The sequence below is a fragment of the Orcinus orca genome, chromosome 12 (assembly GCF_937001465.1).
Source record: "Orcinus orca chromosome 12, mOrcOrc1.1, whole genome shotgun sequence".
NCBI classification, from domain to species: domain Eukaryota; kingdom Metazoa; phylum Chordata; class Mammalia; order Artiodactyla; family Delphinidae; genus Orcinus; species Orcinus orca.
The window spans coordinates 86,695,388-86,723,328 of NC_064570.1; the positions used below are offsets into that span (position 1 = coordinate 86,695,388).

Genomic DNA, 27,941 nt, shown 5'->3' on the forward strand with positions numbered 1-27,941 from the left:
AGTCGAAGCTGGGGTGGCAGAGCCAGCAGGGCAATAGCCCTGCTTTGCAGTTCATCTTGGCTGCCACTGAAATGCCCATTGTGTCATCCCCATGCCCTTTTCAAAAACAGGTTAATCTGCCAAATGACTCTAATCCTTTCCTACCAAATCTGGCTCCTGGTACCATCTCTGCACCCCTCAAGTGCAGGATGCTTAGCTAATTAGTGACCAGGTCCCAGTTGCCCCTTCAACAAATCTGTTGGAACCACTAAAATGTTCTGCTCTCTCTCAAGGATTGCAAACCCTCCATCAGAGTGGAATCGGTCCAACTGCTCTATGTCCAGACACAAAACCTTCATTTTTTGCTACCCTCCCTCTCCATGAAGATTTGCTTTAATCTTATTTGATGGAAATTAACACCAAGACTCTGACTCAGTGTCAGCGCTTGGAACTCCAGAATCGTCAGAACACAAAGAACTGCCTAAATACTCCTTGATGGAGCAAAGAAAAATTCCAATTTTGTAGCCAAAGAAGACAGTTACACATTTCATTATCAAAAATTGCTCTGTTATATAGGAGTATGACAAAATTTGTCAAGTGTCAAATGTCCTAGCTCTCATGAGCCATCTTTACTATGGCTATGTTGTATATTAATATTGTTTTTAAGTCATAGTTCCTATAAAATATCGCCTAAATTATTAAACTTCCAAATAATGAGTTTTTTTCTTGTTCATTTTTAAACTTTATTAGGTTAAATATCTTGCAAGTTTTTGGTAATTTAAAGAGTAAAGAGGAAGTTTGGAGATTGTCTAGCTTTGACATGTATTTTCTATGATTTACCACAAGCCACTTAACTTATTAGATCCATAAAATTAAGAAGTATTAGAACATTCCTCAAATTCACTATATATGGAAACAAATTTAAAGGCAATATAGTTCTCCATTTTATTTAAGTATCAGAATATATATAAGCAAGTATCTATTACTGGACTTTTTAGTTGGGTTATCAGTTTCTTCAATCAAATGACAGAATTGGACTCAATTGTTCTTAACCAGGGAACAATTGCTTAAAATTCTGATTCAGCTGCTGAATCCAGACACCTGGATAATTTGTGATTCCTTGTGATTTTGAAAATCACAAGGAATCACAAATTATCGAGAATCACTAGACTAGGTATCCAGATGGCACTTTCCAGCTCTAAACTTTTCTGGTATTTGGGGTGGAGCACAGAGGTTACTATTTCATGTGTACTGATAACTCACAGTTTAGCACCTTATATGAGCAATAAAGGACAGTCTGAAAAAAAACGAGAGATTTATCCCCTGTGTTTTTAGCAGCATATTTCATTGCATCTTACATTTAATGTATGATTTCTCTTTTGGATTATTCCATCTGTTTCAGTGCTTTTGTCTTTTGGGGTGTTTTGTTTGTTTGTTTGTTTTGTTTTCAATTATACATCACTTTTATTAGTTCCAACCCCAAGTTTTCCTTAAAACAGTAATATTTCACTTTAACTGTTTTTACATCCATTAAAGCCACCCCACCTTACTGCAAAATTACCCCTATGCAATTAAGTACTGGATCCGTGCACTTTGATTTTATTAACAAGTGAATAGAGAAGATTATCTCATCTCATTGAGAAAACATTTTTCTCCGACACCTTATTCTATCTTGGTTTTCTTTAAAAGAGTTCTAGCAAAGGGCTATTTCAAAGGTTGATTCTCCTATCACGATGTGCGCTCGAAATTCCCAAACATCCTTCAGGCTGACGTCTTTCACTCCATAGATTTACTGACTAACCCTAAGACTTCCTTTCCAATGTTTTCTTGATTGGTGCCATTAACATTGATGTCGTGGTGGTTGGCATCCGCGAAATGGTGGGAAATTGCCTTCTGGAATCCTTGACTTTTGTTCTGAACCAGATTCATGGACAAGCAAAGGATGAAAGAAAATGGTGTCTCTCTTCTCCTTCATGATGTGCACCCGGGTATTATTTCTGTCATAGTCTTGGACCCCGTGGAATATGATGTTAAACCCTCCCTCTCAGTGGGAATAATCGTGTGGTTTCAAGGGATCTTTGTGTGTCCCTGGGAGCACAACCAGGCAGCCATTGCTCCGGTCAATGTTCTCCATGGCCTTCCAGGCACAAAAGATGCTATTGTTGGGTCTTAGGGGAAATAGTGCAGATCCTTGTGCAAAAGGTGACGGACGGGATGTCTTCTGCCTGAGTCTGGAGGTTTGTTTATCAGCATTGCATGCATGGCCATAACATTGGGTCCAGTGAAGCACTCCACATATTTCAGAATTTCAGGGAGGGTGCAATACCTGAAGAGTTCCTTATCTTCTTGGAAATCTTGGACCTTGGTAGTCACTTTCTCACTTGGCATATACTGTGATTTTGCAATGGTCTCATCTTTCATCACCATCAATCCCAGTGGTTTCACCTTTTTGCAGATTCTGTCAAACTCATCCCTCAAGTGTTGAATATCAGCATCAGTAACCAAATTTTTAATGACAAGAAACCCATTTTCTTCATAAACTTCTCTGTTCTAGGCTTAGAACTTTATTTTCACGAGTATACTGGAATTGTTGACTATGGAAACTGGCAGGAAAAACAGCCCCTGAAGTGGGGTGAGCTATGATGGCCTCGGCTTGGCGGTGCCGAGGTATCACAACAAGATATGCAGACAGGGGAGGGGTGGTCCTTGTCCGTGGCCTTTGGGGAACACCGGTGGCTGGGCCTTGGCCCCACTTAACTCTGAGAGTGGCCCCGCCTCCCTGAGGCTAGAGAGGCTTCAGTGCTTTTGTTTTTAAGACAAAGGGAATAAATCTAACTTTTTCATACCAGTTCTTTTCTGAAGCACATAATAATATACTGTTTTCGCCTCACTTGCAATAACAGTGAAGTGTCAATCTCTTTATGTATTGACATTTGCTAATCAGAAAATTTGTGAATGAAATAACTTTTCATAAAGGCTGGATATAATGCTTCAAATCATTTTGAGAGCATTAAAAAATAATCAATGGCTAATTGATTTTAATGTGATCCTCAAATTCAATTAAGTCTTTTGATTAAATTGATTAGTTACAAGGCCTTCAGTAATGAATATATAGCAAAAAAGTTTAATCTAAATCATGATGCATCAGCTAACAACCAAACTCATGGTTAAAAATGGCACTGTAGTGATTAGGTGACACAAAATGAAGTCCTTTGGGTATGTCCATTCCAAACAGCCTACTTTTGTTTATGTAGAATAAGATTTGCCTAAAAAATTTGTTACCCAGATCTTTACTTTTCATTACACAGATTTTAGTCTAAGAATTTATTGAGAATAATTTAACATTACATTTAGGAAAGTGGTTCAATGTGATGGGTGTCAGTTTTCTTTCCTTTCTACAATATGGTAGATTATAGAATTGTTTTCCTTGTATAATCCAAGAGGAATATAGAATTTTAGTTCATTCATCTGATGATTGTATAATTCTTTCAATGTTTTCCCCTCAATTGTCAATTTTGATCAGCTAATATGTCTGTCTGAAGCACCCCATTTCTTCATCTCTAATCTGTTGTTTTCAGTCTGTCATGGTAGTGAAACACATAACCAAATTTGTTAGGATTATATGCAAAGTAAAAACAAATGGATCCTAGAAAAGATTTGTTGATCCACCTGAGTAAAGAAATACATGAGCTTTAATACTTTGGACTTATGATATCTACTTTGGAAGCTCAGACATATTTTTCCTTCTTTCTTATTCCAAGATTCATTACAGAGAAGTGAATTTTACAGATGGTTGAGTTTTGAGGTTTAGAAATCTGTGGAGCAGTGTGAATTTCATAACTGTTGTCTAACAATGTAACTAATTGGAGAGAAATTTTTCATTTTCAGAGTCTCCGGTAAAAGTGGACAGTTCACAGTTCCTAGAAATAGTCCACTTTAAAAAATGATTTAGAATTGGTTGAATACAATTTCCATTGCCAACATTAGCCAAAACACATCAATAAATAGGTTTATTTTCAGAGCATTATCAGACAGGTTAAGCGTCAAAGTATTTCAATACCAGCATTGTACTTTTATATTATTGTTTGTTGTATTTACGTCACTATAACTAGGACTCAATTCTGGGCTTCACAATTTATTTCTGAGAATTTAGTGAATAGTTACACAGTAATTTATTTTTTTTTCCTAAAAAATATTCTTTCTACCATTTACATGGATGCCATTTTTAAGTGGTTGAGTCTATATAAAACTATTTTTTAGAAAGCTTTCATGTTGTGTTCAGATACTGTTTTTAAGATAATAAGAGAAAAAACACACATCTTCCTTCAGAAGAACAGGTTGACTTAACAGTATATTATTAACTGACAAGAGCAGTGACCAAAGAACTGTAAATCCTTCATCTCCATCAATGAAGAGCTCCATTGTGTTCTAACTCTGTGTCATCCCAATCCCCCATTTGTCTGTGAGGAGTTTATCAATTGTGAAGAGTGTAGGAAATTTTGAATAAGAGAGTGGATATGTATATGTGGAAACAAGCATGTGCACAAATGTGCATACACATGTCAGTGCATACACACAAAAGAGAATATGTCTTTGTTCTTTAGCCATTTGCCAACCATCCTGATTTAAACAGATAGCAAGAGGTTTCCAGCATCAAGTTCTGGAGCCCAGGTTAACTACTTCATATATGAACTTGTCTTGGTTATAATACATAAAGATTAATTACAGCTAGCAGATAAATAGCTTCTTTATGTAAACTGATGAAAAGCTTTTGTTAAGAAAAACAGAGAGCGGTCTTTGCATTTTCTCGATTATAATGGGTCAGGTTGTGCAGCATGCCTTTCACAACCAAAGGTTGCTTGCACATAGGGGACAGGCCTTTGAGGCCCACAGCTTCCCTTCCTAGCTGTGCCACCTCAAACAAGTCACTTATCCTTTCTAAGCCTCACTTAGCTCATTATAATAATGCACATATTAATAACAGTTACTTTGCAGGATTGTTATAAAGATAAAATAAGATACTGAATGTAAAATACTTAACACATTGCCTGCCACGTATAAAGCAATTAACAAATATAAACCATATTTTTTTATTCTGCGGAGGAGTGGGAGGATTTAATTGTGGCTGCAGAAAAAGAGAGAGACAGGGAGGAAAGGAAGGAGGAAGGGAGAGAGAGAGGATGAGAGAGAGGGAGAGACAGAGAAAATAAAGGATAGATGAATGAATTGAATTGGCAGGTCTTTATCTCTATCTCTTTAGCTTATTTTAGATTTCTCATAGACTAAGAATCCCATAGATTTCCACATCTGTGACTCTACTCCTGTTTTGTAAATAAGTTCATTTGTACCCTTTTATATGTGGAATTGTTTAGATTCCACATATAAGCAATATCATGTAAGAGGGGGGATGAATTAGGAGATTGGGATTGACATATACACACTACTATGTATAGAAAAGTTAACTGACAAGGACCTACTGTATAGCAAAGGGAAATCTACTCACTACTCTGTAATGGCCTATATGGGAAAAGAATCTTAAACAAAAATGAGTGAATATATGTATAATTGATTTACTTTGCTGTACACCCGAAACTAACACAACATTGTAAATCAACTATACTCTGATACAAGTTTTAAAGAAATACATATAAAGCATATTACGTACACACACACACAAGAATCTCATAGAGTCTGTACTCATCCCAAGATTCTGTGGATTTGGCAACTGCTGATAGCTTTTATTCTACATGATCTCAGGCTGCTGGGATTCTTGGGCAATCCTTTAAGACTTGATGTGAGATTGGTACATTTCTGATGAAATGCTCTGCATCTGATGGACACAAAGCAGAACATGCCCACCTGTCTCTCTTCAGACATCTGTCTCTCTTCAGACATCAAGCCTTTAATCTGGCTAACTCCACCTAAATTTTAGTGCCACAGCCTTCCAGGTTAGTTCCCCTGATTTAGTTGCTGGCCTTCTCTGCCCTCTCAGAGAAAGAAGATCTCCTGTCATCTAAGTGCTACACTTAAAAGACTAAGATGAAAAATCCATCTTCTATACTTAAAAATAATCTGGAACAAAAACTCAAGAGAATCCCATGTGATTGACATAGATGTAAGTGTGAATGAGTATATGAACATATATACAGACATATAGGTCTAGAGTGTTATTACTGATCCTGTCACTCTTAAAATATATATATAATCAAGGCCTAATTGCATGTCAGAAAATGTAGATCCCACTATTTTCTGTGCTGTGGTGTGCCTTTCTAGGACTGCTTTTATAGTTTACCAGTATATCATAGAAGATGTATTTTACAAAGAAAAACACAAGCCTCTTGGAAATAAACCAGGTTTCTCATGGTCACACTGTGATGTAAAGCAGAGTTAGAATGGTCTGCAGATCCCGTGCATCTCCCGTATTTTCCTTCTCTTCTAGACCTCGCTGAGCCTCTGTAAATATCAGAGCCTGAGTTCAGTTGCCCACAGGACTCACAAAACTAAAAAGGATGAGAATCCTGAGATCAAATCAGTATTTCAGAGACTTCATAACACACCACAATCACCTGTACCATTTCTGAAAATACCTGCTAATTGGGACTCACTTCCTGGGGATTCTAATTAAGTAAATAGGAACGAGGTGTTAGGCTTTGTGTTTTTAAAGTATATCACAGAAGATTCACATGCAGAGCCATAGTGCATAAACAGAGGCTTCTGGTGGTCACTGGGCTGCCTGGCCCGAGCAGTACTCAGCATCCAGCCTGTGCTCACCTGGATGGAAGCCAGCGCTCAGAGGACAGACCCTTTCAGGGAATGGGCTGTTCACAGGTAATGCAGCCAGAGACTAAAATTAAAGCGCCAGTTTCTTATCTGCAGATTAACTGGAACTGAAAAGAATGTAGAGCTAGAATAATAAAAAGTAAATTTAGGATTAAAGTAGAGACTTAGGACGCTAATCATTGCTTTCTCTCTCAAGTGGAAACTTTCTATGGAAAAAGTAATCTTAGCTGGTTTTGACAAGCAAGTCCAAAGGCCCTAGTCATCAAAGGAGTGGCTGTTAGATGACATTGGTTTGGAAAGAGTAGGCTGACCAGTTAAGAGACAAAATATTCAGAAAGGAAAATTCCAGAAAGTTCCAGAAAGCAAAACTTGAATTTGCCTCCCAATGACAACCATTTACATAGCGTTTAGTATTTATAACTATTTACCTAGCATTTTCATTGTATTAGGTATTATAAGTAATCTACATAGGATTTAAAATAGACAGAAGGATGTGTGTAGGGTATATGAAAATACTACACCCTCTTATATAAGAGACTTGAGCAACCAAGGATTTTGATATCCTCAGGAGTCCTGGAACCAATCCCTGGAGGATACCGAGGGATGACTGTACACAGTTTCTACTAAATTATGATTTGATATTTGCAGGGTACTTGGAGTTTGAGAGTGTGAAGCCAACCTCTTGCTACCCAACTGAGATTTTCTTCCAAGATTTGAATGGGAGCTTCAGATACAAATCCTATGTGATGTAAATTGGACCTTTAATTTTATAAGCAGCCTGGAGCAGACTGAGAACTGCTGTTCACTTGTTCTTGCTAAAGCTTGACAGAGAACCAGAGCTGTAGAGGGAATATTGGTAAGAAAAGATACAGTCATTTCATCAGTAGTTGCAGTAAGAGAAACTCACAGCATCTGGGTACAAGTGCCCTGGACGTAAGAGAGGTAATGGAACACAGGAACGTCAGTTCCTAGGCTTACAAGCAGGTTACTAGAGAATAATTTACTTCTGAACCAGAAACGTAGTATGGAAAACATTCACAATCTTATAAAAATTGACAGCTTTCCTCTTTGGTGGGATACTCAGCTGGCAAACTCCTTTAATGGCTATAGTGACTGGAGTGAGATATAACCCTGTAATTGTCGTACAATGCATTTTAGAACTTAGTATGCTATTTTACATTTGGTAAGAGAGAGATGGGCTGAATCAGAATCAGCCAGGTCACGGAGCATGAAAAGCATTACTGGAATGGCATGGAAAATTAAGGAGGAGTCTAGCGATAGGCACTGAGAGACAAGTGAGAGTTAGTTGTAGTATCATGAGGTGAGAGGAGTCTAAGAGGAAAAATTCAGAGGACATTGCTGTCCCTCACTTCTTAAAGCAGGGATTTATTGCCTTGCCACAGATTTTTGAAGTCCAATTTTCATTCTTCAGATGACTGGGAGTATGTCAAGTGAATGACTTCAATCCAGAAATTACCCAAGGTGATAACATAAATACATAAAAATGTATTTATACAAATTAAAGCTTGAATACTAGAGCTATTTATTGAAGGTGCGTTCTTACTAAATAAGTTAAATTTAAATTTTGAAGTGTAAAATTTCTCAAAATTTGGGTTTTAAGATATTTTATTAAATGTTCTGTATACACGTAAGAGTGAATGAGTTTTATAATGGGAAAAGGTTTTAAGGTATTGTATTTTAATCCAGCTATAAATATATTTTAATAAACTCAAAATTTACCTAAAGAAATTAATTTTAATTACAAACCCCTCAATTTAATAAGAAAAATTCCTAAGAGAAAAGTAACTGCCCCATGGCTTCTTTTTCATTACTGAGGATTGGAATAATATACTGATCGTCAAACATCAAAAAATCCAAAGATTTTGAAAACATTTCCTAAGGATATGAGCCCCTGGTCACTCTGAAGTGGTACCAATTACTGCACTTAAGCCACCAGGGAGTTTGTTCTTACTGTGTTCTAGTGGACACAGAGAGAGGAAATTTTTTTTCTTAAAATTTGCCAATCTAACTAGCTAATCAATGGATTTCTTTCATGTGTCCTCTCAATTTCTTTTCTTAAATTTTGTGTGATGAATTGTAATAAATATATCCACAAATACACTAACTCTTTGGTCTGACTTTTAAGTATATTTTGGCATCCTAAGACAAACTAAACACTTTTAAAAATAAATGAATTTGAACCAAATCTAAAACAATATTAAAATTAAGACTATACAAATCCAAGGGAATATAATGTAGAAAAACATTTTCAATTTGTTACATAATTGTCCAATTGTAATTTGGCCCTTATTATTGTCTCTAAGGGGAAACGAATGAATAACTCATGCAAATCAAAATTCAAAACCAAACTATAATCAGTGTTGTTATGATTTATGTATAGATGTCTGTAAAACCCTAATACAATCAGATCTTATTGTAGAGCAAGTTATGTATCAATCATTATATATGCCTATTGAGATGTTCCTGTAGAAAAAAAAAATGTTTGTTTTTTTATTCCTCCTTAGATAAAAAGTTTGACTTAATTTAGATAAAAGAAGACAAAATTGTTCCAAGTAAATTCTTCTAGAACTGCTTAGATTTGGAGGGGAGCAGAGAACCATAAAAGGCAGGAATTAAATAAGGAGGGCATCTCCCCATTTCTCCAGACTGGTGACTTAACCAAACAAGTGGGGCCAGAGCCTGAGGTGCTTACTGAGGGGCTTAATTAGTCAGACCTGAAAATCATTTGTTACTTCTTGTTCATGCAATTAACAGGCAGACAGAAGAGGAGAAGTTCTAGCCCTAAGCAAAGTCATAATATTTCTGTGGGTTAAGACCTTTTGACAGGCTCCTGGTGATGTTTTGACAAAAGCAGTCTTTAGTGGCCATCTGCTTTTGCTCTCAATGATGACCTGTGATTGCATCAGTCTAACTGCTACCTACTGGACCAGTTTATACAAGGACTGTCCTATATCTGTGTAGTCATAAAACAGGAGATACTCCTTGTCACATAAATGCAAAAGCTATACCAGAAAATTAATAAATGTGATGTAAAGGGAGGAACCAATATATATTCATTTTCTGATCTTGATCAAGAGTTATAGATCCCATGAATTTTACAAATAGTTTATCATTTCTTTGTTAAAGGGAGAGAGAATCTGAAAAATTCTTGAAAACTTGAAATTTCCAGAAGCTAGGAAAGAAACATTTCTGCTAGCAGAAACTTGTTTTCTTACAATTGGAGTGGGTTGGTGGGGGTGGGCTGGAGGGACAAATGACACTAAAACCTGGATTACATCAGAGGGAGAAGCCCACCAGCAAAAGAGACCCTGGGCTGCAGTGTAAGATGCAGAGGTAGTTCAGATTTCTTTACTGTGCAAAATGTCATAAATACATTGTAAATAAGTTTATAAGAAATTATATATTTTCCAATTTAAAGTTATGTCTTATCTAACAATTATTTATACTAGCTAATTTTTTTTTGTTTTCAAATAATTCCATGGTCTTATTTTTCTTGTATACTGAGATTGATTACTATACAGAGTGCTGAGCTACCTTTTGAAATTCTCTAAGTAACACTTTAATAACATTAAAATCCAATTGCAAAATTATTGCACATTTTTTGAAGACAGTTTAGAAAAATAGGAAAAAAACAGCAATTTTTTTAAAAAGTTATTTTGAATTTTATTACTAAAAGAGCCATAACCAGTATATTCTGTTCCAGAAAACTATATGGAAAATACTGTCTCATATATTTTAGTTTTCAATTGATCATTCAATAACTTATCTACTCCTTTAGAAGATAAGTCATCCAGTGGGATAATTAGTCCAGAATGGGGTCATCTCTTCTCCATCCCTGAAAGAGTAAGAAGAAGGGTGGTTTGTGTGGAGGCCTAGGGACTAAATCTGTCCTGAGAAGACTGTAGTTGGGTTCTGGTAGTTGTTCTGTAATGGTTTATGTTTGAATTACCTTCCAAATTTAATATCAGGAAAATGGCATATTTGAATCAGAATGTCCATCTTCTTTTGAATAACCAGGGTATTTGGTAAGTCCAGGCCAGTTGTGACATAGAAAGCCTTCCTGGAGTTGGTGACCTCTCCGTGCTTTAGACACTGTTCCCCTTTGGTGCTTTCTCAGTTTACTAGTACCTGATGGCCTCCACCAAACGTCTACAGTGCTGGTGTCTGAACCCTACAAAATAGTGAAAGCTTGTTCCAAACTGATCTTCCTCTGTTCCAGGGATTTATGAGCTCTCCATTTAAAGGCTGGGCTACAGGTTATTTTTCCACCAAGACCCAAGCTGTGGAAGTTACCCTTACATAAATAAAAACCTTAGAAACAATAACAAAGAAAATGTTCTTTTCCTGGTAGAAAATCAGCATGTCCATTTTACAGTAACCTCATTAATGAAACTACAGGGGAAAGAATAAAGGGTGGAATCTTTAAACAGGTTTCGTAGTAGAATCACAATATCTTTTAAATAATGATTTAAATTTTGTGGCCAGCAATTTTTTTCATCTTATCCTTTTAATGTACTTTTCTGAGCACAATTTTTGTGCATAGTGTGGGAACTTTAGTGTTGTAGTAGACTCAAATGAGTGTGTATGTATTTATTATCTATCTGCTTATCCTGACACAAGTAGCTCATATGCTTCCTCATTTCTTATATTCATGCTGAAGAATGAATAGACTAATTGACATAATGCAGTGATCTATCTTCTTTTATGTTTTCACTAGAGAAAAAGTACACTCTGCTGAAACAGGTTCAGATAAGTAAGTCTCTCTTACTTCACAGTGTACCTTATTCTGTGTAGGCAGCAAAGATTCCTGTTGACATTTGGCCCGTAGATGACCTCTTTCAGAGCTAATTCCTGTGTAGTTATACTCTGCAAGTATATCAAAAGATGAGGTGTAGTATGAATAATTTATCTTTTAAAGGATCCAGAATATCAATGTGAAGGAAAAGTAAAACTGACATGAAGTTCATAATATGATATCTATTTATTTAATAGATCTATGCTTGACAGCCATTTCTCTGGTACTGACAAGCATTACAAGGATTTTTTAAAAAACACTTCCTAAATATATTTAGATCTTGTTAACAAAGAGCTGAAAAATAAAAATTCTATGTAAATCACATACAAACATATTTTAATTAGTTATTATTATTATATTAACATTAATTATTATTATACGTTATTTATTATACATTATTTTAAAGGTTATACATTATTAATAATTACATCTGGGGTTTTGCTGTAAAATTCTAATTTATTAAGTATAAATTCATTGCAATGAAATGGTTGGAAAATTTTTGTATAAATTATGTTTATACATTTTCTAAGACATCTACCATTAACTCTAAATAATGATATCTACTTTAGGTTATTAATATTTAATAAAATTAAGTTTTTAAAAACTCTTCAAAATCATTTTAAAATTTTCTGTATATATCCATAGTGGTTGAATTCAATGACAATGGATATCCATGGCACTATTGGGTCAAACTTTTGTAAACAGTCTCCAAACCTCTTTGATTTTGATTCCCTAATAAATAAAATATTTTGTTCACATTTTTCTAAAATATGAATTATTCGTAAATTACATGCTACATGACTTATTCCACTAATACAATTATAAAAACATGTACACGAAATATCAATAAAAATATAATACAGTAAATAAAAATAATTTAAAATGTTATATTGTTTATTATTAATCTGAAATGTTTGTTTATTTTAAATTTATTATAATTGACTCATGAGTGCAGTGTAATTCAATGTGCCATCACCTATTTTTAATTGTTGAATTTTGGCATAGTCATCTGAGTCAGCTTCTAATTTCAATTTGTGAAAATACTTGATTTTAAGAACTGACCAAGATGAAAAAGATACCATATGGTGGTACGTAATCAAAGATAGAAAAAGTATAACATGAGTTGTGCTTCTTAAATCCTTATATTTACATTTCAACTACACTCACTAATTACGTAAACCCTGCAGAGAGAAAGGGGAGATAGTGCTGCTGGCTTGGTCTTCTCTGCTCCCCTTTTTTTGCTACAGGTACTACTGTGGCTGATATTCCTAAAATCTATGATTATCTGGTTTAACAAGGTACCTCTTACTAGAGTGAAGTGATTTATTTGTTGTTGTAATTCTTTGGAGTCACTGCAGCTGGTACCATCTGACAACAGCTTTGGCAGGGCAAGCTCTCTCCTTCATCTGTCACTTATAATGCCCTCTTTACTCCATGACACATCCCATCACTCTCTTCTAGCCCAAGAGGAAACCTTCTTGAGAGTATCCCTTTAAAAATGGTCAGCAATATTTCTTCCATTTCTTTGGATTCCACTACTATTGAGGCAGTAAAATAAAGTAGCTGAGATCTCAGGACTGAAGCCAGACTGCTGTGTTCAAATTGTGGCTCAACCACCTATAAACTGTAACTTTGGTCTAATTATGTCATTTTTCTGTGCTACAGTTTCCTGAGCAATATGAGGAAATATATGGGTAGAATATGGAAGTAATTGCTATTTTTGTGAGGTGATCAGGAAAAGTAAAAGGAGATATTGAAGTAAAGAGCTGAAAAAAGTGAGTGAGGGAGGGAGCCATATGGATGATCTTGGGAGAGTGCTCAAGGTGAAGGGAACAGCAGGTGTCAGATTCTCCAAGGAAGAGCATGTTTGGGTCGGCAAGAAATAAGGGAGATGAGTGTGGCTAGAGTGAGAAAGGTTGGTTGAGAGTTGATGATTCAGAAAGAAGGAATGGAGGCAGATGACCACAGACCTAGCAGGTTCTCACAAAGACTCCATTTTTTTACTCTGAAAGAGGAGGAGAATCAATGAAGGACTTTGAATAGAAGTTTGACAAAGTCTGACTAAAGTTTTTTCTTTTCCTTGCATTTAGTTCTTCTTTGCTCTGCCACACTGCATTCTAATGCAGGGAGCTTACCTGTCCTATTTCCCCACACAAGCTTCCTGAGAGCCAGGGTCATTAATCAGTCATCTTTGAATCTACAGAGCCTGCTACACCACCTGGATTAAAACAAATGCTCAATAGTTATGTGCTGAAGGGATGAATTAAAAAAGGAGGAAAATTAAGCTCTGAATTAGTCAGCTGAGCACAGTAGAAAGATCTGTGTTCTGAAATTCAGTACATATGGAGTATTTGCTCAGAAATACTGGCTTTGTGACCTTAGGGCAATTCTGTAGTTACTGATTCACTAATCAAACCTTTTTGATTTGATTCTATGGACAAAGTATGGCATCTCTTAAATTACCTGGGTCTGAGTTTTCCTGTTTTTACAGTGAGAGCTGTACCTATCTGTAAAGCCCTATGCTCTTTCAAGACCTATTCTCATTCTAAATTAAGGGTATCATGAACGTCAAGAAATTTTTGTCTTAACTCACTCAAATGGACCATTTTCCAGGTACATTTTAATGAAATTGAAGACTAGAAACTATATCCCATCTATTAAAGCCTTAGGCCTATTGAGAAGTCATTAGTTTTATAAAACTTTAAAATGCTTTCTCCCATTCAATTTGACATTGCTAATGATCTTGAGTCTACTTTTCCTCTTGATATTCTTATATTGTCTAATTCATAAAACTTAACAAAGCATATGTCACATATAAACTTACATCACTCTTTAACGTAAAAGAGATAGGGACACATTAAAATACATGCATTAATGCAGCTGCATAAAAACAACTATATTTGTTACCATCAGACATGCTGTGATATGAATTCAGCCACTAATTATTAAAATACATATTTAATAATTCATGTTTCATTAATAATGTACCATAAAAATACAGCATATAAAGGAATATATTATATATTTATTGTGGCATTCTGGAGAATTATCTTGAGGCTAAAGATTAATTTAAAAATATGATCATCCTTATCACACATTCTGGGCTATTTCATGAAACAGCCACATATTCTGTTTATGACCTAGTTTTAACTTGGCTCCTCTGAAATTTTTCTGCACTATTTTTAGTGCCTTGAGGGAGTAGGGTGGGATTTAAACTAAGATCATTTTTCCATAATCATTGGACATTACTGTAGCACATGGAAATAATAATAAAATTTAGCATTGCCGTATTTTATGTGGAGGGAAAGAATAAGCTTGTAGTACATTTTCTGTTACTGCCCCTTACAGGGTAGATATCCTGTCTGTATTTTTTTTCTTGATTGGCAAAACCAAAAACAATGGAAACAAAATGTGTCATTCGTTTTACTTGACATGTGTTCTATTATATACGATTACCTGGGACCATAGTGTTTGGTGGTGTCCCCGAGGACTGCATGGCTCTTAAATAGTGACATCTCAAGGAATGCCCACAATGGTGTTGACTTCATCTTATATGGAAAATAACTTGCGATGGCCCAAGAATGGCAGCTTACAATTCTCAAAATTGTAATGCATGTTTGTTAATTAATCTAGGTAACTATATATCTTTGAAAATATCCTTCATTGTTCATGTGACTATATTGCTTAAACATATTTTTATTGCATATCAAAAGGAGTCATTTTGATATATATATATATATATATATATATATATATACAATAAGTATTTTGCTCAACTTTTTGACCTTGACGTTGGTCCTCATGGGTTATTTAATTTTCTTTATCCCCCTTAACATATTCTACTCTGTCACTGGTATAATTGACAGGACCTACCTGTCAACAACTGATCTTTGCTTTTTCCCCTCACTCTTAACTTATAGTCAGATGCTTCCAGGATCCATGCCCTGATCTTGTTGCCTCTGGAAACTTGGAAAACCTCCCAGCTGAAGCCAATGTCCATCTTTAAGCTTGTTCTAAATAATTAGTTTCACATCTTAGCTTTCTTTGCTTCAGGTCTCCAAAACTTGGTGGTGTTTTTTGTTGTGGTGGTTTGTTTTTCTGGTAGGGCATCTACCTCAATTGTGGAAGATACACTGCTTTTACTTTTATTTCTATTCTTTTCTTTAATGATAAGGTCTTAAGATCCTATAAGACAAAATGTGTTTCTTTAACCAGAGAAGTTTTGGAAATGCAAATTCTCAAGCCTCATCTCACATCTATTGGATCAGAAACTCTGCAGTGAGGCCCAAAAACCTTAACAAGCTTTCCACAAAATTCTAATCTCACTAAAGTTTGAAAAGTACAGCCATCAAGCTTTTGTGTCATCTAGGATTTTGAACTTCTTGTTCCAACCACAGTGGGTTTGACCTTGAATTTTTTCCTCTGGGTACGTCCTGATTCAAATTTGCTTTCCTGCTTCTGAGTAATATTCTCATCTGGGACACCACAGTGGGGAAAGCCTGGATTCTTTGCTACCAAATATTGTCCATAGTGAGCTCTCCTCACTTCTATATGTTTTAAAGTAAGTGCTTTCCTAGGACCTTTGATTAACTCTAATGGGATAGATTCACCTCAATCTTTCCCAGGCAAGGCCTGAGAAACATCCCATATTTATGAACTCTCCTTTTAAATTCTTAGCTCCCCAAAACAAAGAAAAATAGTACTAAGTGTAATGTATTTCCCAATTAGTTTTACACTATTAGATGTCATTAGGAAAGCGACTGTGATTTCTCTTCTTTTCCATAGGAGATAGTCACCTAATTTTCCTAAGTCATCCTGCCAGATTTACCATGATTTTAGCACTTGTAATATTAATTAATATGCAAATATAGTTTTATTTACATATTTTGGGAAATTTATTTCCATCTCATTTTAATTTCACATTGGCTGCTTCATAAAATTATTGAAACACATTTGAGACAGAATCATACCTCTCTTTTCTCTCTACATGAATGGAGATGGATCTCATAACATATAGTAAATATTAGTTGACAAGATGGTTATGCTAAAAATAGGTCTTTGCATTATGAAATAGGCTAATAGTATAAATTTATAAGCCATTCCACTTTGAGCATACTGTATTTTATATTCATCACATACTGATTTTTAAACTACTGACAAGAAATGTTTCCCAAAAAGCAACCGTGAAATATAACTGAACATGTCTAATCTGACAGATTCTTTACATCGCCACCTGGTTTTCAGCAATAATTATTTGTATTCTTAGTTCTTTTCCTTTTTATTTTAAAACGCACGTGTTTCACTATAATGCATGCATTTAAAAGCAAATAATAAGTATAAAGATAGTCAAATACGATTTTCACTTTAAGTAGTTTATTTAAAAATGTTACTTGAACTTAATGCAATAATTAATCTATAGTTATTACTTAAAATATAGCTTAAAAAGTTTTATCAAACCATTTATAAAAATTATAATAGCATACAAATATTCTCCAAATTTTAATACAATATTTGGCTCTAAGTTATATTTCTTTAACATAAAATCTATTTTCAGTATAAGTATTACTGAATGATTATGCTTTGCTTAGTAAATTGAAGGAAATTTTATGAAGTAGGAAAATCAAAAGGAGGGATTTTTAGGAGTTTATAAAAGGTACAGAAATTTACTATGTGACCTCTCTGATCTTAACAACCCTTCATTTATATGCAACATCCACTTTAGCTATGCTTTCAGTAAATGACCATTTGTTAACAGTCAGTTCTTCTTCAGGGATTTATTAGTTTTAAAGGACAATTATTTATGTGAATGTGATATATATGGGGAAGTTGGAATTGCAATAGAGAAAGAAAAACTTTTTAAAACAAAAAAAATATCCTAAGAGATGTCTCCATCTCATATGTTGTAGACACATACATTTTCGGAATAACCAGAGGTCTTTCCTCTTGGGAAATACTCCTTATTTCACAGAGAGGATAAATTGTTGCTTTGAGTCCTGAATTAAACATTATTTATAATCATGCACTCTTTTGTAAGGAAAGCTGATTTTTGCATGCAAACTAATACAGATGGGCATTGTTGGAAACAAAATTATTATTATTATGTCTTATTCAATAAACCAATAAACAGTAAATTTTTTAATCAGCCTTAGAAATTCTCAGATAGATGACAGGGTAAGCAGATAAATAATAATAAAATGTGTGCAGTTCCCAACCCAATCAATCTCAAATGCCATTTTCAGAGAAGTAAAAAGATTTAGGGACTTAGTATATTTTACTAAATATATATGAGAGACAAAAATCATTGATTCTGCCTTTTATTCTTTGAGAAAATGTGGTTTCAAGTGAGTTTAACTATTAGCCTGCCATATATTTTTTCTCTTACATAAAATGGACTAAGAGCCTTTAGAATTATTATTTTTTTTAATTTTATTATAGATTTACAATGCTATGTTAGTTTCTGCTGTACAACATAAATCAGTTATACATATACATATATCCACTCTTTTTTAGATTCTTTTCCCACTTAGGTTATTACAGAGTGTTGAGTAGAGTTCCCTGTGCTACACAGTAGTTCATTATTAGTTATCTATTTTATATATATATGTGGAAAGAATGGTACAAATAAACTTATTTACAAAACAGAAATAGAGTCACAGGTACAGAAAACAAACTTATGGTTATGGTGGGGGAGGAGAAGGTGGGGGGAGGGATAAATTGGGAGATTGGGATTGACATATACACACTACTACATATAAAATATGATTAATTTAAAAAATTTTAGAGCCACACACACACCAAAATATCCATTCAACAAAGTATTCTTACCCACAAAGCTATCACCCTTATATGGGAAGTTAATTTCATTCAATTCAATTAATATTTTTTTAAGGACTTATATGTTAAAAGTCTTCATTCTTTGTACTGTGAGATATACATAGACTAAAAAGATAATATTGCTGACCTCAATACACTTATAAATTATGGGAAAAGTGAGAGAAAATTATGTTCATATAAATAATAGCAATTTAGAGTAGAATGCAATATGTATAAGAAAAAAAGAGTGTATAGATTGTTTTGCAGGTTAGGGGAAGATTTTTCTCCCAGAAATATTTGACTTTTATAGAAAAACAGCATATTGGAGCAGAGTCACTCTAATGATAAATAATAAAGAGCATAAGTACCATTCATAATGGTGTTGAAAAGCAGATTCTCAGAGGTCATCTCCAGGTATTTTGATTTGGTATTTCTGGGCTGGGGCCCAGGAATCTGTCATTTTTAACAAGTACCTCAGGTGATTAGATCAAGCCACCAAAGTTAACCTTTTGAGATCATAGGAGTTGCCTTGAATTTTACATTATGCAGCTTTTGTTTTCCTTTACTTTATGTAAGTCCTCCTAATAATCTTTAAATAAATTCTCTCTTGTCATATGTTTTCTTTCCTTTGGTTAACTTAGCCAGGATTTCTTTCTGTTGCTTAGGCTGCCTATACAATTTCTGAATCAATGTCTCTGGCAGTTCCTTAAGGCTATTTTTTTTAATCTACATAAGTATTTTTAAAAACCTAAATATTGTGTTAATGTACATATGAATTCTTATGACTACTTAAAACGCTCATATATTTAATTTGATGATGTAATTAAATGCAAAATGCTTTTTCATGCTACTGTTAATATACTTTTCTCAACGTATGTTTGTTCCCTACATTTTAGTTATATAAAACTTGATGTGGTTTTGAGAAGAAAAGAGGAATTTTTTAATATATTTTATTCTATCCTATATTTTAATTTTATATATTCATATTTAGACAAAAGGGCATTTTATCACTTTCACCTGGAAATGATAGTAAAGCTCATTAAAAAAATGAAAAACAAGGTGCATATTTATGAAAACAATTTAGGTAATATTGGGAAATAAATATTCATCATTTGGTTTCTGCAATCATACTTTAGTATACAGTTTGAGTCTTCAAGACCTAGGGCAGAAGCTAGCACTGACTTCAGTTGATAAATGTTTCATGAATTGCTGACATCATTTGCTGACATCAAAACCAATTGCTTTTGGTTTATTTGCAAGATCAGCTTGTACGCTGATTCAAATATAATCAAAGCTTAAAATGTTATGCTCTGAATTGAAGGTAGAATGGTAAGCAGTATGCTGGCCCTTCCCTCAGGACTCTTACATACGCACACACACACACAGAAAAACTCTTTACCATAAAATGTGATTAAAAAAATATCACCTAACCCACCAAGCTAAATTATTTGTTTTTGTTAAATATGTGTTGTAACACTCTCGGGACCAGCTGTTATATCTCCTCATGGCACAGACTCTGGTGATTTTATACACAGTGTGTGTGTGTGTGTGTGTGTGTGTGTGTGTGTGTGTGCACATGTATGTGTGTACATATGTGTGTATGTGTGTGTGTTTTCCTCCTTCTCATTGTCTTCCTAGCAGATTGTGAGCCTGATGATATTGTGATCTGAGAGACCCTTTCTCCCTTATTGATTACTGTGTGCCTGGTGCTTAGAATGTGGAAGGGTGTCAGTAAGTATCTGTTAATTGACTGAACAAGATGCCTTCTATACTCGTGTTTTACAAAAGGCTGAGCTTCCCACAGGTGTATTTTGTCAAAGAAAACTGAGTTTTCAAACCTAACTACTCTTGCCTCTTATGAAAATAACTATAACTATAACTATATATATATTTATAGGTACACAAACATATATACATGTATTTATGGCAGCATATAGTATATACTATATATAAAATATATACTATTATATACATATATACATATATGTATATACTAATACATAGACATATATAGTAGCAGCATGAAATAGTAGTGAAATCTGATCCATATTTATTGCATAATATCATGTGTTTTTTGTTTTTGTTTTCTTTTCTTTCGGTACGTGGGCCTCTCATTGTTGTGGCCTCTCCCATTGTGGAGCACAGGCTCCGGACGCGCAGGCTCAGCAGCCATGGCTCACAGGCCCAGTCGCTCCACGGCATGTGGGATCTTCCTGGACTGGGGCACGAACCCGTGTCCCTTGCATCGGCAGGTGGACTCTCAACCACTGCGCCACAAGGGAAGCCCATAATATCATGTTTTTAAATGATATGTGATATAAGAAAAATATTTAGTAATTAAAATGTCTACAGATTTTTCAATCTGCAGTTCTTCTCAATCACTCATTTAATTTTGATTCATGTAAATTAGAGGTGAATTGGGAAAGTGGGCTTTGACTATAAAGTAATTACACAGAAGATCTGGAATACTTAACATTACCATTCATAGTCAACATATATTGCATTCCTATGCAAATAGCTTCTTTACGAAAGTCACAGAGTCCCAAACTGAGTGGTGCCAAGGTGAGACTTCACTAGTCCTTTGAGGATCCACTGTTGGTACAATTGTCTATACTTTTCACTGCCTCTGTAAGTGTGGGGCTAGGCCAGTGACCTCTATGTGAAGGAAGATGTGGTCTGGAAGTCTTGTCATGTGATCTTGACACCTCCAGCTAGGCGGGGCTAAGTCCTAGTGGAGTGCAGGTGCATGTTATCTTGCAAGACAGTGATCTTGGTGTCATCTTCCAACAAAGGGAGGGATAGTATTGGATTGTCCAAAAATTTCCTTCAGGTTTTTCTGTAACATCTTACAGAATACTTGCACTACTGCACTGGGTTCTGGGTTCATTCACACTACACCTACAGCCACCACAGTCCTTTTTCTCCAGGTGACTCACAGTCAGCTCCAAAATGCCATTTTTCAGTCCACGTGCTAAACCACTTTGGCTCTACCTCTTTTAGATGGGACTGCACAGGAAACTGTTTAAGAGATGAGATTTTTCATGTAGAGAGTTTGTTGTGAAATCTTCTGGGAGCAATATCTGTGAGGGAGTAAAGGAAAGAGAAATGGACAGAAAGACAAGCTGAGCTGTGATGCTGTAGCCGAGATCTTAGGCAATCCCACAGAAAGCACTCAAGCTGGGGTGCCCTTCAGAGATGTCTCGAATGAAGGCCAAGAGACTTGGTCTTGTACCTCTGTATAAACAGTAATTGGATGTGGGATGGCTTGGCGGTTGGACGGTGTGACACAACATTGGCCAAAGCAGCTCTCATCAGGAAAGGACAAAGCCTAGGGAAGGACCCAGCTGTAGATTATCACCTGGAAGCAAGGGTTAGAGGAGGGCTTCAGAGAGGAAGGGGACTCTGGGTGGTCCATTACAGCATCCACAGCAACAGCCCCGGGGGCTGACCAGTAAGGTAAATAAACATTAACCAAGCAACCCAGCCTTTAGTAAGTAGAATGTGAGAAGCTAAATTGAGTAGCCTAGGTGACCTAGCTGATGTGATTATTTTACTTTATTTTCTAGGAAAAAATACTGTTTCATGCCTCTGTGCAAAGCAAGCAGGCACCCTCTTTCTCTCTCATTGATAACGATAATTCAAAACCAGAAATTCTCTATGTCTGTGAGTCTGTTTCTGGGACTAGCAGATGAAAACTATTATATACAGAATGGATAAACAGCAAGGTCCTACTGCATAGCACAGGGAACAATATTCAATATTCTACAATAAACCATAATGGAAAAGAATATGAAAAAGAATATATATATGTATATATATTCATATATACATATATATATGAATCACTTTGTTGTACACAAGAAACTAACACAACATTGTAAATCAACTATACTTCAATTAAGAAAAAACAGATTGATTGAAAGAGTTATATTTAAGTCAGTATACAGAAGTTTTAAAATTAGAGAAATCTGCAAACATGTTCCTTTATTTAATGTGTGAATGGAAAAAGTCATATAACTATATTTTGAAATAATAACAAGCATTAGCAGCATACTCTTTTAAGAAAAGTAGGTTTTGAAAATATAAAATCTCCATAGTTGGCAAGGCTGTGGAAAATTGATATAACAACTGTATCAGTAGGTAGTTTAAAAATTCCAGTCAAGCAAACCTTAGTCAAATGTGTGTTTCAGCAGATGTTTTATATATTTTTAAAATTTTTCTGTGGGAAATAAGGAGTAAAAATCTATATTTTAAAAAAACAGAAATAGAAGTTAATTTCATGTTCAGTCAGTGACTATTTCTGGGAGAGATCTAGTTGAAAGCACCGCAGCATCTTGAGGAGAGGGAGAGAGCTCATCATTAGGCTGTTTTTATGGGCAGTAGTTTTCTCACTTGCTCTTAAGGCCTCGTTCCTTCAGCTAATCACCTTTGGGGAGTCTGTGCTTCCTGCCAAGCTCTAGACTCTGGGTATGCAGAGATGAGCTGGGCACAGTACTTTCCACACGCCCAAATTCACATTGAAGAGATAGAGTGATAATTTTAAAAAGTTAATAACACACAACAAGAGATACAACAGAGATATGAATGAGTGTAGAGACCCAAAGATGGAGCAGCCATTGCTCCTGCATTGCAGAAGGGAAAGAAAGAAACAAACAAACAAAAACATCTTCATGAAGCTTAGCTTCTTCTTGAGGGATGCATAGGAGCTTGCCAAGCAGAGAATTAGAGTTAATTTTACAGTGCACATTTATAATGGTGGTAATTCTCAGTGTAGTTGGAGTGCCTGGTATACTGGGTGGAAAGTTGAGCAGTGGTAAAAAAAGAGAATGGAGTTTTGGTGTCAGACTAGAAAGGACAATTTATTCCAAAACATAGAGTTTAGATTTTGTCCCATGAGTGGTAGCAGCTAACAGGGTCTTATTCAGAGCTGAGTAAAATGATTGTTTGATTTTTAGAAAGGTTACTCTGGGTCTTATGAAGTAGGAATGAATGTGGTCCGAGACATAGATTAAATAGAAAATAAATGCCATAACTGATGCTAAACGTAATAACCCTGTTGTATGGTAGTGGTAGCTGACTATAAATAAATATCTAAGGAAAAATGAGAATAATTTAATAGATTAATAGAATGAAATGTAGAATGTAATGGAATTTAATTTGAAAACCAGGTTTTGTTTTTGATGTGTTCACCAGAGGTCTAGCTTTGTGTACAGAATGCCAGAGGGTAGACAGATGGACAGTAGGCAGACTGAAGAGATCCAGGACTTAATCCCTGGAACTGTGAGAGTTACTTTATAACAGGGTAACAGGGACTTTTCATAAGTGATTAAAGTAATGGTCTTGAGAGGAGGTGGTTATCCTAGATTATTTGGATGGGCCCTAAATGAAATCACAAATACACTTCCAAAAGGAAGTGAGAAACAGATATTTGAAAACAGAAGGAGGCTGTGTAAGGATGGAAGCACGAAGTTACACTGTTGACTTTAAAGGTGACGGAAGGGGCCAAGGAAGCAGGTTCTTCCTGGAGCCTCCCAAGGGAGCGCACATTGTCATAGGTGCTTGTCTTCACTAGCAAAGTGACCGCATGACCTCTGTATCCTCACATAAAGAGGAATGGATATTTGACTTTACATTCTAAAGTCACTCTTATTAATGGTGTTAGTTCCAAGGCTTGGCAGTTTAAAGAGAATATGCTGTATTTCATTCCTGAAATAAAACATCAGGTATGTTGAACATTTGACAAAGCCTAAGAGAAATCCCATAGTTCTGTTTGCTGGATTTTGACAGAACATAGTAACAAACAAGTTTGGAGTCTAGTTTCTCACAGCTAGAAGTAATCTATCAAACTATTAACATATTGGAAAAATGAATCATCCCTTCCATTTTCTGGATACTTTTCTAGGTAAATAATGAAGCAAAAACCCAGAATAAATTCTGCTTTATAAGATATTATTAATTCTGTCTTTTCCCTAAGGGAAACATTAAGTAACTTTCTGTTGACCAGATTGAATAAAATTCCTTGGCAGTTTGTACCCATTTCTCAACCTAGTTAAAAAAATAAAAAAAGGAAACTCCTAAAAAAAGCATTTTGAATGAATTATTTTCAAAACAGACACACGTGCACGTGCGCGCGTGCACACACACACACACACACACACACACACACAAATTTTTAGCAGCCAGTAGACTACAAATTACTATATGAAGTCCCAGATTTTTAAAGAGGACAGAACTTTCAGCAACAAATGCTAAGCCATAAATTGCTTCACAATCTATACAAATCTAATATATAACATATGTTCTACTCTAGAAATGGTTCTATTTATGTGTGTGTGTGTGAATATATATGTGTGTGTGTGTCTTAAAATTATTCCTGTTCAAACAATCTTTCAAAAATCAAGCAGTCAAGTTGCATATAAAATCAATGCAATTGCCAAAATACTTCGAAAGAGACTTGGTAATAATATAAATGTGGAAAAAGTTAGTGATAAACTTTAATAAATTGTATGAAACTCATGGGTAGTTGTGAGTAATTTAGACTTAGAGAATTCACCTTTTTGAGGTATGTTTTGTCCCTTAATTTTACCTTCCTCATTTAAAATTAAGAATCAAAAGTTTGAATGATCTGTATTTATCCTATTACTCTTCAATGTATGCTGAGCCATTCAATGATGGCTAAGCCATCAGCCATTTTATAAAAATATATCAATTTATTTCCTTACATGATCTGTAACATACATTTTATGCAAAAAGACCTACAGACAATAGATATTTTTATGTTATTTTATGGTCAATAGAATGATGTATCTATATGAACACTATAGTAATTGTTTAGGCAAATATTCAAGTGGAGATATTTTGTTTGTTTTGTTCACTAAATAATCACAAACACCTAGAATACCAGTCATATCATACGCATTCAGTAAATATTTGTGGAATTTTAAAAAACTTATATTTTTTTGTTTCTCTTTATTAATATTATGACAATGTGATTTAATAACATTCATTTATTACTCTTGAATATGAGGACAAATGGTTCTATGTAGAATTAATTTTTATGAGCTCAAATGTTATTAACGTTATTAGTATAAACGTTCCATGCCCTTGCGTCTTAGGGACAAAAGCTAACTTTATAATTCTTTGCATCCACTCAAGAACAAAAGTGTATATTTTGGTGATTTGTTTGCTAGTACTAGCCACTGTAATAGAAAATTTCCAATATTCACCTTACCAAATATAAAATATTTTATCAATAAATGTTGAATAAAAATGATCATATTTGAATAATCCCAGTGGAAGGGAAATAAAAGTAACTATAATTATTATAATTTAACATGAGTTTTAAAATTGACACATTTTATTAATAACAAAACAAAGCCATAAAATATCTAATAGTTTAATGAAATCAATTGAAAATGTTGAGATACTTTAATGAATAAAGAATACTGCATAATAATTTCATTATAAAAAAGTATTAATTTCTTTTAGGGAAAAGAAATCAGAAGGATGTTAAAGATCATAATTGCTTTCAAATTAAATTGTGGAAGTAAAAATTAATTTACAATTTACATAAATACATATTATTTTTGAAAATCTTATTTAATATCTCACTAAGGAAAATTGGACTTTTAAAAATATTTAAACTCCCAATGACGTATATTTAATTTCCTATATTTTTAAAAGTATCTTTATTAAGAATCTTCAATAATAGTGATAAAGAAGGGCAGGAGCAAGATGGTGGAGAAGTAGGAAGCAGAGTTCACCATCTTCCACCGAAACATTGAAAAAACATCTACAAGTGGAACGATTCATACAGAACAGCTACTGAGCACTGACAGAAGACCTCAGACATCTGAAAAGACAAGAAAACCTCCATGTAACTGGATTGGACAAAACAAAATAGAAAAAGAAGAAATCAGGACAGGGCCTGTGCCCCAGGGAGGAAGTTGTGAAGGAGGAAAGGTTCCTGTACCCTGGGAAGACTCCTCACCAGCGAATAAATTAGACGGACAGAGGGTGAGTCTCAGAGTCTAAAAAAGGGGAGAACAGCAACCGGTTTGTGGAGGGCAAAGCCGAGAGTAACCTGCACAGACGGTCGGCACTGCCACCCTGTGCTTCCCAACCTAAGACACCCCACTGTCGGTATGGGTGGCAGTCGGGGGCTGAAGCTCAGACTCCGAAGTTTACTCCCAGGGAGAGAACCAGGGTTAGCTGCAGAAGCAACCTGAAGAGGTCGGCCCATGGCAACAGAGGGCGTACTAGGAAGAAGCCTGGGCCCACCAGGAAGCAAAGCACCATTATTGGGAGGCGCACAAGGAGAGGGGCGGGACCACCATAAGAAATTCTACCATTGTGAGCACTCCCAGGCAACAGGACACCACCTACAGGAGCTCTGGGGGCAGGTGTGAGTTGCTGTCACCATCTTGGGCTCCAGAGGCAGGCACTGGATGCCTCTTCCAAACTCGTGGGCAGACACCAGGTCCTACTCCCACTAACTGGAAGGGCATGGACAGCTCTGCCACTAGGAATTGCATCAGTGAGCCCCAGAACCTGCCCCTGCTGACCTTGAAGGGCACAGAGAGTTTCCACCATTAGGAAATCCATCAGTGGGCCACAGGACCCACCCCTGCTTACACGGAAGGGTGCAGAAAGCTCCTGCCACAAGGAATTCCACCAGTGGGTACCAAGACCTGCTCCACTGTCACGGGAGGGTATGGATAGCCCCCACAACTAGGAAATCTATCAGTGGGTACCAGGACCTGCCCCGCTGTCCTGGGAGGGCATGGATAGCTCCCTGCACTAGGAAATCCACCCAGGGGTGGGGCCGAAACCACAGCTGAATCCCAGGAGCCGTGTGACTAAGGAAGAAGCACTAAAATCCCTCCTCGCAGCTGCGTGAACCATGGAGTTACTCCTCCACTGATGGCTCCTAAATTCAGTGCCTGCAAAACATCTGTAAGGACAACAAGTGCCCCTGCAGCAGGGATGGGTTGGGCTTTGGCAGCTTTGTGGGCATGTACATGCAGGGATCAGGCCAGGCCAAAGCCTAAGCTGCATCCATAGTTCCCACAGTGGGTCCAGGTGCATGACTACTGCAACCCTAGGACCTGACCTCAGTGGATCTGCTTTGGTGCCTGGTGAAAACAACACCTGAGAGACACCAGAGCCAAATGCCAGCACACCCACAGTTAAGGTGGGTCTGAGAGAAGTCCCAACAACAGTGTACTACGTGAGCCCTCACAATGGGTGAAAGGGAACACAACAGAGCACATTCACAGGAGAACAGCTGCAGAGGAGGAAGAGTCAGTGGCTTCTCTCATGGTGAGAATGCTCCAATCCCACCTACCTCACACTGAGGATCAGAAACAAAGCTCAGTAATAGATCTGGGACCTCTACTCCAACAGCTAGGAAGCAGACCCCCTGCCCCCACCAACAGGGCAGTGACAACCACAGAGCAAAGGTGAGGCCCCACACAATATCCAGGGCAGGCTCTTGTCACTACAACATCAGGTCAACTCCTTATCAAGGGGTACCAGCACAAGCCTCTGGACC

General features: G+C 35.9%; 1 protein-coding gene and 1 pseudogene across 2 annotated transcripts in view; one reads left to right on the forward strand and one right to left on the reverse strand.

Moving 5' to 3' along the window:
* EYS (eyes shut homolog) overlaps positions 1-27,941 on the forward strand; it is a 1,673,869-nt gene that overhangs the window by 413,853 nt on the left and 1,232,075 nt on the right. The window lies entirely within an intron of this gene.
* Positions 1,673-26,630, reverse strand: LOC105748684 (phytanoyl-CoA dioxygenase, peroxisomal-like; annotated as a pseudogene).